The sequence below is a fragment of the Siniperca chuatsi genome, linkage group LG5 (assembly GCF_020085105.1).
Source record: "Siniperca chuatsi isolate FFG_IHB_CAS linkage group LG5, ASM2008510v1, whole genome shotgun sequence".
Taxonomy (NCBI): Eukaryota; Metazoa; Chordata; class Actinopteri; order Centrarchiformes; family Sinipercidae; genus Siniperca; species Siniperca chuatsi.
In genome coordinates, this window is record NC_058046.1 from 8,804,837 (window position 1) to 8,821,174 (window position 16,338).

Sequence of the window (16,338 nt, forward strand, 5' to 3'; positions counted from 1 at the left end):
TGCACAGTAGGGATATTGGACAAAAACGGCAAACCTTACTGAGCGTATTACTTTTGTGTTGGAGTTTTTAGGTGAGGTTTCAGGTACTAATGATGAGGTCAGCTATTGCTTTAAGCGGGATCAGCATGTCTAGCAAGACTACTAAAGAAAAGTTTGAATGTTTACAAAGCCTATTGCATAAAGGCACATTAAAATTATTTGGCACTTGCAGTCCTACATTAGTTCAAAGTCAACCTTTATCTCAGCTTGGTGATAGGAGCTGGTATAAACAAAGCTGCTCCTGCTGCCTCAGGTCAACTGCGGGTTCACCACCAACTCTTAATGGAATAGACCCTGAATCTTATGCTGTTAGCTAAAAGTAAAACTCCAACCGGGGATGGTTGTAACACTTTGTCTCAGCACCTGTAACTTGTAGAATTTTTGTGTTAGAGCTCTCACATTTTGGCACAAAGTACCCTGTCTACTGCAAATAGCAATGTTTCCAAATATTACACAGAATTAATTAATGTCAAATACAAGGAGTTCCATTGTTACAAACTGCCCCACTACTGGGGTAAGTTGTAACGAAAAGAGTGAAGAATTATAAATTGAGACCACGTCACAAAATATGCATCTGGAGAAAGTTAGTGCGCATGTGTCAACACTTCAACAACCTCCTGTGGTTTGCCAAGAACAAAAAGAACTCACCACTGACTTTTAAATCTCTTTAAGAATGACTGCAACAATAATGAGCTGTTGCAGATACTTTGCTTACTTTGTGTTAAAAGTACTGTTGACACAAATCTGTTCTGGTCAAATAGGCTAAATTATATTGTTTAAGTCTAATTCATCTGGTACGTTTATTAGACTTAATTTCAGCACCATGCACTGTTCAGAAAATCTGCTGCTGCTCTACACTTTGGGCAGTATTAGATGTTACTGTATGAGGTCATATTTAATGGGATTTTTACAAGCCATGTATTTACATTCTTCTCTATGGTAGATTGATAGAAAATCATGTAAATGTTTTGAACAATGAAAGGGAAAATGTCAGCTTTAGCCAGAATTGGTAAAAAAACGCTATTTGCCTACCACTGCTGTAAAGTTTTACTTTTGTTCTCTGAGGTTAAATTGTAATTACTTGCAGTATCTGCTCAATGTCACATGGCAGATAGAGTATTATTTTCCCTGCCTCATTACGGGGTTAGTTGTAACACTTTTTAAAAAGATGTTACAGCCATCCCCACCCCTGTCAGCCATTGTTTAGCATGGTGGTTTGAAATTAGCATAGATGAAATACCTAAATAAGAGTCTACTCTCCAATCCAATACAAGTTACATAATTCTAACTTATCTATCTTGTCTTTCTAACATCCAAATTTGGACCCACGTAATTTCTGTCACTATTGCCAGTGGTCTGCAACGCTGGGTTTACATTCAAACCAAATGCTACACATTTCACTAATTTCACAGAGAAATGGATCACAGGAATCATCATCACGTTTTTTTATTCTCATAATAAAGTTTCAAAACTGATTTTAAGTTTAGTCCACTGGGTCGCGGTGGGCTGGGGTATGAGATATTGTTTATTAACAGTGAGCTCTATGCAAAGCAAAAATTTCTCCTGTAAAAGCTTGCAGACAGCCAACTGCCTTAATATAAACTGCTACCTATGCTGTCAAACAACACCGGGTTTTTTCCTGGCATTTTGGGGATGACTTGAAAGCCTCCTCTTGTTATAGACTCTGTGATTTTGAATTTTGTGCACTAGATGGCGCCCTCGGTCCATGTTTCCTGTGAGGTGCTGTGGAGCAGGTGGCTGGCTTTGCTGTTACTTACAAACTTGTCTCTCTCCTAAGAAAGTCTTTCAACCTTTGTATAAACCACTGTGTATGTGTGTACTGTATGTGTGTTTGTGTCATGTAAGGAAGCAGTGCCAGCTCTCCTCAGTCAGAGTTATTGGGTCTCGGACAGCCACGCAGTCTGTTTGGCTGGGATAACAGGCAGCAAGACAGGCTGATAAATGGTTTGTCTCTTCACAGCTGCTCAGCCAGGACCCAACTGGGCTTTAATGGACGGAGAGTCTGTTAGAGATGGAGTGAGAGAGAGAGAGATGTCAGGAGATGAGTTAGTGAGCAGATTACAGCTGAAATCAATCAAAGCAGCCGCGCTCCCTTTCTCTTTTTGTCTGTCCTGCTTCCTTTCTCTCATCTTTTTCTTCTGTTTCTCGAGGTACCTAAACCAAACATTACAAACATTCACCCTTTCCTCTGAATAACATTCTCTTCTTGGTTAAAAAGTCCAGCCTCGTGGAGCAGAGAGAATATACTGTAGGCTCAATTTAACATTTGGGAAAGGTTCTGTCATTTTGGGTGCTATCTTACAAATGATGCCTTCTTTCATGTCTCTTTATCTGTTAATGCATCATGCCCCAAATGCTCTGAGTATCCACATCCTGTGATTCATTTTGTGTCTTTTATTTTTCTTTACTTTGTTAGTATTTATCTTTTTTTAAAACATCAGTTCATGTTCATCATATTGTCTTTTTTATTTCTAATCTGTGGGAAAGTCCTCGAACCCTTTGGCTTCTTGACTTCTGTCACATCTGTTCTGTTATCTGTTTTAAAGCTGGTTGTTTAAGTGCAAACTAACCCTAATTAATAAAAAGGAATAACTTAAAATAAGATGTAAAAAGTAACATCTGCACTGGGTTTATTTTTATTTTCAGTTCGAATAAATACTCATTTTGTTTACTTTGTATTGCAGTGCCACTATCAAGCCAATCATTTACCAGTTCTATACATTACTAGCATGAGGCACGCACAATCAAGCAAACACACATAGAGACACACAGTATTGTATAGGTCAGGCTTCGTGCATTTTTTGGTGTGTTTTTAAGTGAAACTCTGTGACTTTTAGAAGATAAATAACTTATTCTTCCTCTTACAAATGAAAAGTTTTTAAGCAATAAAATGCACTGCTGCTGTTGTGGGAAAAAAAAGAATTCACTTGTGAGACCTGAAATAAACACCAAGAAATACCAAAGTGTCTTTCTAAGTTTTATTCTTTGCAAAGAAGGTCAGACAATCATACAGAGCATTGTAGGTCTGCAGAGAGTGAGACAGAGAAGTACTGTTTGCTCTATCTTCGCTATTTGTAGGAAATGTTTATACGTTCAGTATGAGGGGGGGTCGCAATTGCACAGTTGTACAAACTAGTCTAAACCAGTTTTGAATGCCTGAGATCATATAAAGGTCAAGACATATAAGAAAAAAGGAACTCTAAGGATGCTAGGTACACAGGAACCCAAGGCGAGTCTCAGTCTGAGTTGTTAAAAGTTCAGCAGGTCAAAGAAAGTCACAGCTAGACATAAGTAACACCTTATATTGAATGCGAGTTATCACATTTGGATGCCCAGCATAGCAACGGAAAAACATCTTAAAATATCTTAACATTTTCCATTACGTTGGTCAATTCAGTACACTCAGGAGTTTTACTGCTATAGTCTTACTTGGTCTGGGATGACCAGTAACTTATTGTAGGCAAACGTTAGCTGATGTTAACAAACTTAAGGTAAATATTGCTATACTATTTGGATAGTATTGAGTCAGACTTTATGACTCTACTCCACTTATGTTACTATTACAGTGGCTTAGCATTTCAAACAGCTAACCAGTAGTTTAGCATTTAGCATTATCCCATAATTGTCTCTAGTAGCCGCAGCAAAAGTTACATGGTGTTGCTTTAAGAAAAAATTAATTTAATTCCTTATTGGTCCAGAAAGTTTATGAGGCACAGACAACAATGGTAAACTAGCCTATTGAAGTATTATAAAAATATTACAGGCTAATGGTTTCACAAAAGGCACTATGAATTATACTATGATATTATTTCTTCTTATCTTTGGTACATGACTATCAAAAGTCACATATTTCATATTAAAAAATAAATGCTTGGCAAGCTGATCTAATCATGCAACAAAGAAATTGTAACACTACTCACACATAGTACTGGCCTGTCCACAAGCACTGATTGGAAATGTATAGTGACAGTGATAAGTTTCTGGAAGGTTTATAAACCGCTTTGGTCCAACTATGTTTTAAGAAGACTGGACTAATTAAGCGCCTTGTTAATAAGTGCACTTTCTACACACAGAATATTTGAGAGAGGGTTCTTGTGCAGCTGCACTGCCTATATTTCTGCCACTGGTGACTTTAGTTTCTTTTGAATAGAGGGAAACTGCAGGATCACAGTGTGTTTGTATTTCAGGTGGCTGACTGAGAACTGTACAAAGTGTGCTGAAGCAGAAACAAAAGAGCAGAGAAATATGTTGAGGGCTTGAGGGACACGAGGTGCCCTGTGACTTGTTTGAGTGAACAGCGTCTGTGTGTGTTTGTCTGTGTTTCCATGCAAGTGACAGCTTGCAGCAGTGGCTGACAGCAAATAAACATGTTCCAGTAATTAACCTTGACAGGCCCAATGTGGTGGCAACAGCAGAAACCTGCTAATGACACAATTAATCCATAATTAAGGCATTCTGTCACACCACACTCACACACATACTCAGTCACTGAACAATGTGTGTGTGTTGGTGGGATTGGTGCATGTCTGTGTAGGGAAATACAGTACTCACTACAATAAGAGCATAAAAGTCACACTGGATGATAATACTTTTTTCAAAAAGCTCATTGACGATATTTAAGCTTTTCTCGTGGCACTGAAATAACATGTGTGGTCCCCACATTACTTTTCATTGTGTCTACATGTAACTAGAGTGGCAAAGCCCAAAGCAATTAAAAGCACAGGACAACTACTGTACAGTATAAATATGTGCTAATTATTATGGACAGCAGACCAGCAGAGATGCAGTCTTTGGAGAAGGTGCAGCAGTGTTTGCTGAAGATGACGAACTCCTAAAATGTGTGCAGTCAAATAATGACCTTTCTTTTATGCAGGTTTTATTGAATCTGTTTTACATTTTTTTTTATTGCAGCTTGGATTGGCACCAGCTCTCAGTACTTTCTAACTTACCTACCCTGTCTGTGGCGCCATGGGTTCCTACTGAAGATACAAATCCCTAAAAACAGGTCACAAATGTATTCTTTAATTTTTAATAAAGGCTCAGTAATTTCCTAAACCAGCTGGGCACTGTAGCTTTTAGCAAACGTAACAGGAGTAAAAAGTGTATTTATTGAGGACTATTTTCAACTGCGGATTAACACACATTTGGTGCTCCAGTGAACATGTCACCCAGTGCAACAGTGTGGTTCATTGATGTGTGTTTAATAGTTTTTGAACAACAGTGGAGCTCTATAGCACAGAGGAAAAAGATATATCAGGCTTTAGATCCAAGGAATTTGTTGAAAGAAAAATTAATTAAAAATCACCTGCCTTATCCTTCAAACTCTGTCCAAATGTTCTTCATGTAACAGTTTGACACACACAGACTGATGGAATGGATGGGTGATGTCAGTCATTGTACAAACTCCTCAGATTCAACCTGTTTCATCACCTCACTGACACCTGTGTGAGTTCTGTAGCTTGTAAAACTGTGTATTTGCTTAATATTTGTGTAAAAATATGCACTTAAAGAATCCTTGCACTGGGACACTCAGTGAGAAGAAAATCCAGGAAAGTCTTGTTTGCTGTGCTGTTTGAAGTGACCAGTTCTAGCAAGTCTGAGGCCAGTGCTGCATGTGCAAGGTAAGCTGAAGCAGGTGAGAAGAAGCTGCGACCTCTTTGTACTTAATTTCTTATGTCTCTCTGGCCCCATTTATACTGTTCAAGTCCCAAGACTGGATTCTATCTGGATGCAGCACTGGCACCTCCATCCCTCTACTGGTGCAGCAATGTAATCTACTTCTTTCTTTTTATAGCGCCAGTCTGCTGAGTCAATAGCAGATCTTAATTTCATGGATTTGCACTTGGTATGGCAAGGTGTGAACACTGACCATGTCTCAGTGAGCTGCTTGGTCTTCATTATGAGGATGAAAAATACAAATGTAAACATCTATTTAGAAGCTAGATCTGAAAATCATATCAGCATTCATGTCCAGTGTTCCCTCAAACTGACTTTTGTGGTGGATGTGATACAGTGACTCTACCCTGGTTTAGTTTTTGCAGAATTTATCTTACTGTTTAATATTCCAGCACAATCATTTCAGCATACCCCAAGGACATTTACAAGTGTTATACAGTACATCCAGTATAAATATTCAAGATCTTCAGTAAGTGCTACTAGCTTTAAATAAACTAACATGTGGTTCTAAAATAAAAAGCAACAAAGATATTCCAATTCCATGTAGAAAATGGAATCAGCTTCATTTCTGACCAGAAGTAGTGGCTACTTCAAGGTTCAAGGTACATTAATTGTCATTCTACAACACAGGGCTGCACAATGAAATTAAAGTTGTAGCCCCCTTAATGCTACACACACAGAGTGAACATATATACAAATATTTAAAATTAGAATAGAATAAAAATCAAACTAAAAATAATATACACCGTTACTTATATACAGTACATAGATTATACAAAGGTAGTGGTATGGTAATGTGCAAAACCAGCATAACAGAAAGTTCCATGTCAATTATTTATGGTGCTTGCCAGACAGCAGCAGGGTGAACAGGCTGTGGCTGCAGTGGGTACTGTCCTTTAGTATCCTTTGGGCTCTGTGCAGGCACCTCAACTCTCCAATATTACCGATGCTCGGTAGGTTGGTACCAATGATCTTCTGAGCTGTTTTAATCACCCACTGCAGCCCTCCTGTCCTGTTCCGTGCACATCCCATGCCAGTTTGTGATGTTTCCAGTCCGGATGCTTTCTATTACTCCTCTGTAAAAGTTAACAAGAACTTGGCAAGGGAATTTTGCCTTCTTAAGTTTCCTTAATAAATACAGTTGTTTCTGCGTTTCTGTGTTGAATGCTGAGCTGAAATCAACAAACAGAATTCTGATGTAGGTGTTGTTGTTCTGAGTCTGAGTCGAGGGCAGTGGAGATGGCATCCTCTGTGGATCTGTTGGTTCTGAACGGAAACTGGTGAGGGTCTAGGCTGGCTGGGATGTTGTATTTGATGTACTGGAGAACCAGTTTCTCAAAGCACTTCATAAGAATTTAGGTGAGAGCCACAGAGCGGTAGTCATTTAGACTAGACACTGCAGGCCTTTTTGGTACAGGGATGATGGTGGTTGTCTTGAAGCAGGTGGGAACAATCTCCTGTTGACAGAGGTTTGTTAAAAATGTCAGTAATGACATCAACTAGCTGGTTGGCACATGTTCTTAGTACATGGTCAGGGATGTTATCAGGCCCAACAGCTTTAGTTATATTCACTCTCAGCAGGATTCTTCTCACATCTGCTGTGGATATTGACAGTGGCCGATAGTGACTTGAGTTTGCAAGTAGAATTAAAAGGTATATTTAATATTTCTTGCTACATTAATCAGGACTCAAAAACTGAGGTTGAAAATAACAACACCTTCTTGTGCTACTTGGACACATCTTCAATGATGAACCTGGGGTCACAAGGTGTTTTGGGTCTTTACTCATCAGACACCCTCGCCACCCAACTTCGATTGGCTCACAGCGGACTCTCCAGTCATTGCTCCAGCACTCTGTTACAAGATCTGCATATTTAGCCCTTTTGTGCTCGTTGGCTTATTCAAGTCGGTCTTCCCAGGGGACAGTAAGTTCCAGCAGGACCACTAGCTTTGTAGACTTTTCTGGGAGCTTGAGCTTCCTTCCTAGGTCGACTTGGGACTGACAGTCCTGTGTGGTGGCAAGAAGCACTTCGGAGGAACTAGGCTGATGGTGTGCTTTTTCCCTAGCTCTGATGAAGGTGATGGACTGTTTGGGGTCATGCTGAAAAACAGTCCATCACCTTCATCAGAGCTGTAAAAAAAATATTAGATTCAAGATTCAACTTTATTGTCATTACAAGGTACAAGGTACAAGGCAACGAAATTCAAATATGAATATAGAAAGAGCCCATCTGCACCTGTTAAGCATTACCTTGCATTTGTACTAAAGACAATGTTCTCATTTAACCTGTTAAATTTGTGTGTGTGTGTGTGTTAGCCAGGTGGAACTTAACATTGGTCAACTGAGAAAAGCCTGTGACATTTAATAGTCACATGTAAAATGGAAACAATTAGTTATAATTTTTTTTTCATACAATGCATACTATAAGTGACATATTGTAATTGCTGTTACATTATATAGTTGTCCATTTACTGTGCCAAACAAAATCCTCTTATCCTTAAAGAACCTGGCTCACACAAATTTTTGGGTTTGACTGACAATGGGTTTTGGCTTTTGAAGGACAATTTGGGATTAAAGACGCCAATAACAGATACTTTGTGATGATCTTCAGATTTTTGACCATTTACATGAAAAAAGGCAAGGACAACATTTGTACCATCAAAGGACATTAAAGGCGCCCCCCAGCAATTTAGTATTGCACTTCCATGAAATAGGAAGACTTTTAAATGAATGGTCAAGGACAAGCTGCAAAAATCATACATTTCCCCTTTCACTTGACCCTCCCTGCCTGGTAAATGCCCACAGCTTTCAAACCCAAGCCGAGATAACCTGAACATGACATCATTATGACATCATGAAGATTATTTTCTCAGACTTAAAGCTCCTCCAGAGCCATGGAGGACATTATACAACTGTTTTCACAGGGTCGGTTCACCAAAATGGTCAAACTGGTATCTGGCCACGCAGATAGTTCAGACAGTTTATAAGATTTCTTCTAAATCTAGATTAATAAAACTGGGCCAGCAGCGTTTTAAAGCAGAGTGAGGCAGGTGTCACTGCAGGTCTTACAGACTGTCAGGTCTGTTGAGTAAGAAGAGAAGGAACATTTATTATATCAGACTGGCTGATATCCTGTTCTCATAAAGTGCCAAGATTGGCCCGACATTTGAGCTAGCCATTATATCAGTCCAACTCTTCTGACGGTACACCAACTTTACTGTGCCAAGTCTTGTTCAGAGCTCTGCCGTCCTGTTTATAACTTTGACAGCTTTATTATGCACTTTGTACGCAGCTTCAGCATCAAGTCAAATTCCTGGCATGTGTAAATAGACTTGCAGGTGATTTTGTGGCAGTCAGGGTGTTGGCTAGACAGTCATGACTGATTTATAGGCAGCACGTCAAACACAACCTGAATAATCCAGCAGGCAAATAAAGATGAAACTGTGCTCCCAGGTACACTCCAACTGCAACTGCTTCCAATGTAAACACACACATGCATGCACACACGCTATAGAAAAACACCACAGCACGTACAGGTCAGGCCAGTTGTGTGATTAAAATCTGATTATAATGTGTGTGTGTGTTTAGATAAGGTTATATTTGTGTTTGTGTCTGTGCAACTGTTTGTGTTTGTACGTGTGTGTGTGAATGGCTCACCCACTTGCTGGTGTTTGTGTGTCTGTCAGGGTGTGTCAGGCTCAGCGCTGACAGGTGTGTGTCACCTCATCGTTCAAGCTGTCAGTGCTGCAGACGGGGAGGAGGAGACGAGACGCAGATGAAGGACACTGGTTGGCTGTAGCTCAGCCCGAGCCACTTCCTGTGCGCACACATTTTAGAGGGAGTCTTGGAGAAGTCCTATGTAGGACAAAGGCAGCCTGCGGCTAACTCCCCCCCATTACCACTGTCTGTAACGCTCCAAATGAAAAAAAAAATCCCCCATCTGACTTCATCGCTAATCATCAGCACAGAGAGAGTAAGAGAGAGCTCCATGGATCAAAGACTAGATGTCATATCCCCCTCCCCTTCCTTAAATTCATCCAAAAAGCCAAAGCGAGGGCTGTATGTATGTATATATGTGTGTGTGTGTTAGAAGGGAGCAGCTTGCCAAGCTCCTCGACTTGAAGAGTGTTTATGTACTTTGTCACTCAGGAAAATGAGATGTGTAAATCCAAATGTCAGCGAAGAAGAGGAGATTTCTGACAGCGCCGAGCATCATGTTCCAGATAGTTTTTATCTGCCTTTTCTCCTTCTTCTCTTCACTTTTGGACTACTGGATGCACCGCTGACAGCTTTGTGGCTGATAGAGAGAGAAGATCTGAGCACTAATAGAAAGGAAAAGGAAGACAGGGGGATGATGGTAAATGATGTTTCTTAAATGTATACACACATACACAAACAGGGGCCTTATAACAGCCAAAGTCAATGCTGCATGTCTGTGTTTGACAGCATGTACTTACTTCTTATGGATGGTGTGTGTGAGTGTGTGTGATGCTTTCATAGTACAAATTGAACTGAGGCCTCTGCACTACTTGGGTGACACAGTAATAGAGGGTAGGATATGTATGTGGATTGTGTGTGTGTGTGTGTGTGTGTGTGTGGTGTGCGCGCCTGTCGTCAGCGTTCAGTGGCTCTGCCATTCAGTGGTACATACACAGGGTTGACAGCTCCCGCTTAAATGTGTCACTCGACATTACCCATAAAACACCAGCAGAGAGAGAGGGGAAGGGTGGGTGGATCGGAGGATGGGGTGGTAGATATGTGTGTGTGTGGGGGGCACTGGCAAGGGAACAGAAATACAACGATAGAGTGGGTCCTTTTTTGTTACTTTTACCTGTATATTCTCATCCATTAACCAAATGCTCCTGCTCAGTTCTGATTTGTGTGTTCCACTGGTTCTCAAATTTAAGGCTTGAGGCACCCAAGGGCCCCTGATTGAGGTCCTGCTCCCCCTCATGCAAAATGAGAAACAGTTACTTTTATATTTCCTTTCTCAGAGAAAAGCTGTCTTAAGATAATGCCGCCACTTATGATTTTCCTTCAAAGCCACCTGTAAAGAGTTTAGATGTCAGATGTGATTTATACAGAATTACTGTCTGGGCTGCATTGACAGTAATTCTAGACAAAATCACTGCTGATACAAACCACAGCAGGTATCTAAATAAATTAAATGCAGGCCTGTAGTTTAAAGATGCATTATATGCCATTATAAAGATCAGTGTCATTGTAAAATAAATTGCAGTTCATTATGTCCATACTGGCATTATAACAAGTAATTCCTAACAAGAAGGTGTTGCTTCTTGTTATTTTGGTTCAAGAAGTACATGCCATGTTCACTGCCTGCCTCAGTGTAAGGTGACTGACAGTTTCCAAGGCTTGGATGGACATGAAAAAGATGAAAAACTGTGTTAGAAAATATCTGCTTTTTTGATAAAAAGCAAAGATACAAGCCTGTGTAAGAAGCATATTCAGAAGCAGCATTTTTGTACGAGTGGGCCTATTTGGTTTGTCTTGTACACATACACGCATCCCTGTCATATACACCAAGAAACGCAGCAATGCACCAACAAAAGCAGTGAAGAAGAAGACTAGCTATCTAGTAAACATGGATGTAAACAATGCAGAATTTAAAATACTTGTTTTGCTTTGAATTCTGCAACTATGGTGCAATTGTTTTGGTCTCAACTGCAAAAATGAAGAATTTTGCAACAGCTCTGATTTGCACCTATTACTGGTTTCCCCTGCTTGGCTGCCATGCCAAACTGATAAAAAAAAAAAAAACAGGATTTCTCAGAAACGATGTTGAAATAATTCTAATGGCCATGATGTAAGCCCATAATTGTCATGGTTTTGGGGTTTTGTCATTTCCTGTTTTATTTTGTAAAATGCTCCCTCCCACTTGTGTCTGTTAGTTTTGCTTACTGTCATTGATTGCTTCAGTGTTTTCACCTGTGTCAATTGGTTTCACCTGTGTCTCGTTGTCTCCCCTACCTGAGTGTATTATGTCTGTATGTTTCCTTTGTACAGTGTCAGATTGTTGTTTTACCTTGTGTCAAGCGGCCTGACCACTGTTTGCTGTGCTTGCATTGTACTGTATTTGTTCACCTGGATCTCACCTGCTCTTCTGGTTATTGGATTTCTGCGTGTTTTTTTTTTAGGAGTGTTGGCCTGTTCCTTATGGATTTGTTGCCTCTGTTTATGGACTGTTTTTCTGGTTTTTGCTCTCTGCCTGCCGGTCGTCCGTGTAAGCCTTTGGTCCTATTAAATCATTGAACTGTGCCTGCTGTCTGCATTTGGGTCCTCTCCCTGTTTCCCAGCTTGACGTTTAAACATTATTATAGTATCATTACATTATCTGAGAGACCCTTGTGCTTCTATGATGAGGAACATTGAGGATATCATTAACATCCCATGAATATTTTAAAACAGGAATTTACAGTGGGAAAAATACTTCTGAAACCATCTTATTCACTTGAAATATTGTTTTTATGTGCTAACAAAATGAATATGGATGGAAAAAAATTGCCCACAGCCCTTTCACAATGGTCAAAAACTACAAAACTACATGACAATGAATGGATGAAGATGGAAGTCACAAAATGCTAATGACCATATCTGCTAGCAATGAGGTTTGTTAGCATTTTGAGACACCCAGTGGTTTGCTTAGGTTGCTTCTTCACCAGTCTTAACTACTGTTGCATGTAGGTTTTATTTTTTTGTTCTTGAAGGAGGTACACATGTTGAAAATGATTGTTCAATCTGACTAGTATTTCCATTATCTGCCAATGCCAGAAACACAATCTGTTTGTGCAGGAAGACTAGTATAGTACCTTCTTCCTGTGTTGCCTCCCAAACATGTGTTCATTGATTAGCAGAATAGTTGGAGTAGCTGGCTAATTTTACTAACTATATTGTGGGTAAAACATCTTTCTTGCACTGTTTACACTTGTTATGGTAAATTGACACATACAGTAGGTCTCTGGCTTTGTAAAGCGGTCAGATCAAGCTGGATTATGGGAGTTAAGGGCCACATGTCAAAACATGTCTTTCAGTCTGCCCTGGGGCGCCATAACAACCCCCATCGCTTGTAAATCCAACCATCACCATTCTCCTCATGTCACTCAGTCCCTATCCGAGGGCACAATCAACTCTCAGCTCTGTTTCCTGCCAAAGTGCATACTTACACGACACACAAATACACACACACGCACACAGACACAAAAGGTAAAATCATTTACCGGCAGTGCCTCCATACGTGCGCAACCAGCATTACGCGTTACAGCGTTGTGTTTGTGTCAGTCAACAAGAAGACAGTAGATCTCACATAGTAAATCAGTTAAGATAATCGTCATTGTCAGTGAACTGAAGTGTCTTGTGTTTGGAGATGTAACTGATTTTTATGAGCATGTTTGTTATGCACAGCAGTTTTTGAATTAAAGGCGTCTTGCTTTTTTCATTCATACTTCACTGGGAAAATTTTAATTGTCTTTTGCATTTGTTGTATATAAGTTTGTGTGTTGGGTCCCGATTCCTTCAATCTAATTTCAATGCACTACAACCTAGACCATATGTCCTATCTTATGTTCTACTCTTTACATCCTTCATGTTGTACATAATGTTCAATTTCCTATATCTTGTGCCATATGTTTTACATCCTACGTCCTAATATCCCAGATTTTACATCCTCCATCCCATGTCTTATAGTACTTAAGTGCACAAACATTTCACACTATCCTCTTGCTGCAGAGCCAAAATGCTTGTGCTTTCATGTTTGCATATTTTTGTAATTAAGTAGGAGCGATACTGTTGATTCAATTTAGTGTTTATACGCATAATAAATGAAAATGTTTTTTTATCCCACCTGTAGTGAAATCATACTGACTTATGTTCCCCTCCAGACTGCGGTACATATTGAATTTTGTGCACTAATATACCCAGCAGATATAATGTTAGCAGACACTAGAGGATAGGGTAGAGAAGTGAATTTGTGACAGTCATTTGTTCTTCATATTCTCTCATTTTGTCTTTGCTGTTCTCTCAAGTTCAGCTTGGCAACTCATTTTAGCCCCCCAGGCAAAAACACTGCAGACGCCACCAGACACCAGATTTCCTCCACTCCAGGGGAAGGATGAGGGTGTTTTGCATATTCTTTTTACTTAAGTTGAACTTCTGTTTTGGCTTTGCAGCAGTCATTATAAAAATCAGTATTCTATGTAAGGCTGCCAATTCTCATAAGGGGCTCAGAGTGAAGTTTTGATCCTCTATCACATAAATCACAAAGGCAGGATGTTGTAAAACCAGTTGGTTTAGGGAGAAATGAGTCAACTGGTTTGTACCTTTGTGTAGCTCAAAAAGTGAACTGGTCCACTGAAGGTCAATGGACAGAACATGTCACTAACACTGTCAGTGGTCAGGAGATCAACTCTCACCTAAGCCAGCCATATTAAAAATGAATGCATTAATAATGCAGGGAGGCCGTTTGGATAAAAATGGCAGATATTATGTTTGTGTTAGACATCCAGCCCTGGATTTCACAGAAAAAGTCATACTTTAAGAGGCAATATTTCAGCTTCCATCACGACTGACTCAGACAGACAGAAAAGAAAGTAAGGACTAGCTGAAGGAGATAAAAGTGATGGACGGCATGTTAAGTGCGTATTTTACTCCACTGTAACTGTGTTGTGACAAGGAGGATTATGAAGTGACACACAGCTGCTTGGTGGGCCTAAACCCATTGACTGACACATGTCGGTGATATTTGTAAAGGCTCTACCAATGAAAGTCAGATAAGTCAATCAGGCTGAGTGAAACAACGTGTCTGACATTGTCGACTATGAATTTTACATGAACCCACTGTCGCAGTGCTGCGTTTGTGTAAGGGCAGGCTGGTAGGGGGTGGGGCACAATTTGGGCACAGACTCCTATTGGAATCATATTGGTGCCCTGGTGCCCCTCTCCTTCCAATGAGAAAAGCCTGTAAATTAAGAGAAAGCAGCAATGGATCACATTATGAACCAAACTGTTTTCAATTGTCTCATTAGTTGACTATGTACTTGCAGTGCTCATTTGCCACAAAAGGTGAACTGGATTATTAATGACATATTCACATGACAGATCACAGCTGTCACAGTGAAAACTCTATGAAAAAGTTGCTTCTTTTTTAAATTTCGTTTCTCACGAACTATTGTATATTTCAGAGATAGCAGAAGGTACAGTATAATAATATGAAGGATGAAAAATATTTATACATCGATAAATAAATAAATACATAAATAAATATTTAAATAGATAAATAAATAATACATAAATAAATATCTTAATTAATAAATAAAAGAATAAATACATAAAGAAAAGCTGAAATGAAAACATAAATTAATAATTAAATGCATAATTAAAAGAATAAATAAATGTTGAAATACAGAAAAAATAAAGGTAAATGTAGAAAAACAAAAATAAACAGACTTAAATAAAAGATTTTTATTTAATGTCCTTATGATTTACCAGCATTAATGTATTTATTCATTCAATTATCTCTTGATTAATTTTGTTTAATTTATCTCTATATTTATTCTTGAATTTATTAATTAAAATTGAAACTTAAGTCATTTTTCATCCTCCATATATCGAAAGAGCTTTCATCAAGCCCAACATCATTTTTTGTAACTGTATGTGTGTACATGTGGGTAGAAGTGTGTGTGTGTGTGTGTGTGTGTGTGTTTTCTATCAACACAGAAACAACAGATATCTCAGGTTGTTTGTATTTTATGATTTTGGTTTGATCTCTGGCATGCTATGTTTGGGTGTAATGTGCAGTCAAGTGTTTGATCTCATCTGACCCAGACACAACACAACACACACACACACACACACACACACACACACACACGTATACTTGAGGTAAGATCAGATGAGAGACACAGCTGCCAAAGACAACAGGGTTGATGGTCTTGGGTGGCATATGAAGCCCAGTCTACGTGTGGTCTCTCACAAACTCACACATTCTCAGTCTGTCTTACTCAGGTTCATACATACTTACATATGTGCACACTCTCTTCTCCCTTTCTCTGCTATTTTCCTCTTGTTCCCCTCCCTGTTTCTCCTTCCCCATCCTCATTTCTTCCTCCTCCTCTTTCTCCCTCTTCCTCATCTCTGCCTGGCGTTAATGTGGGAGTGATTGAGGAGGGCTGTATGAGCAGGCTGATAGAGCTCATCTCTGGCCCATGATGCATGGCTTCCCTGGGCCTCCCCGCTGCCCCATTACACCCTGATTAATTGGCCCTGCTTAAGTCAATAACTCATCCGTTAAAAAACAAAAAGCTCCAGTGGAGAGGAGGAAGAGGAGGAGATGGGGAGAGGCAATGAGGGACATAAGAGGAGCAAGCCAGCGAGGAGAAGGAAGAAAGACAATGGAGTAAATGAATATGAGAACAGCTGAAAATGCGTTAGATGCAGTTATACACAAGCTCTTAAAAGCAAAAACTTGAGTTTTTTTTTAGATACCTGAGATATTTATCACTAATGAATCTTTTCTACATGTTAGTGGTAGTAAGTAATACTCTACTAATAACATTTTTAAGTATCAAACACTTAACCTGCAATTGAAAG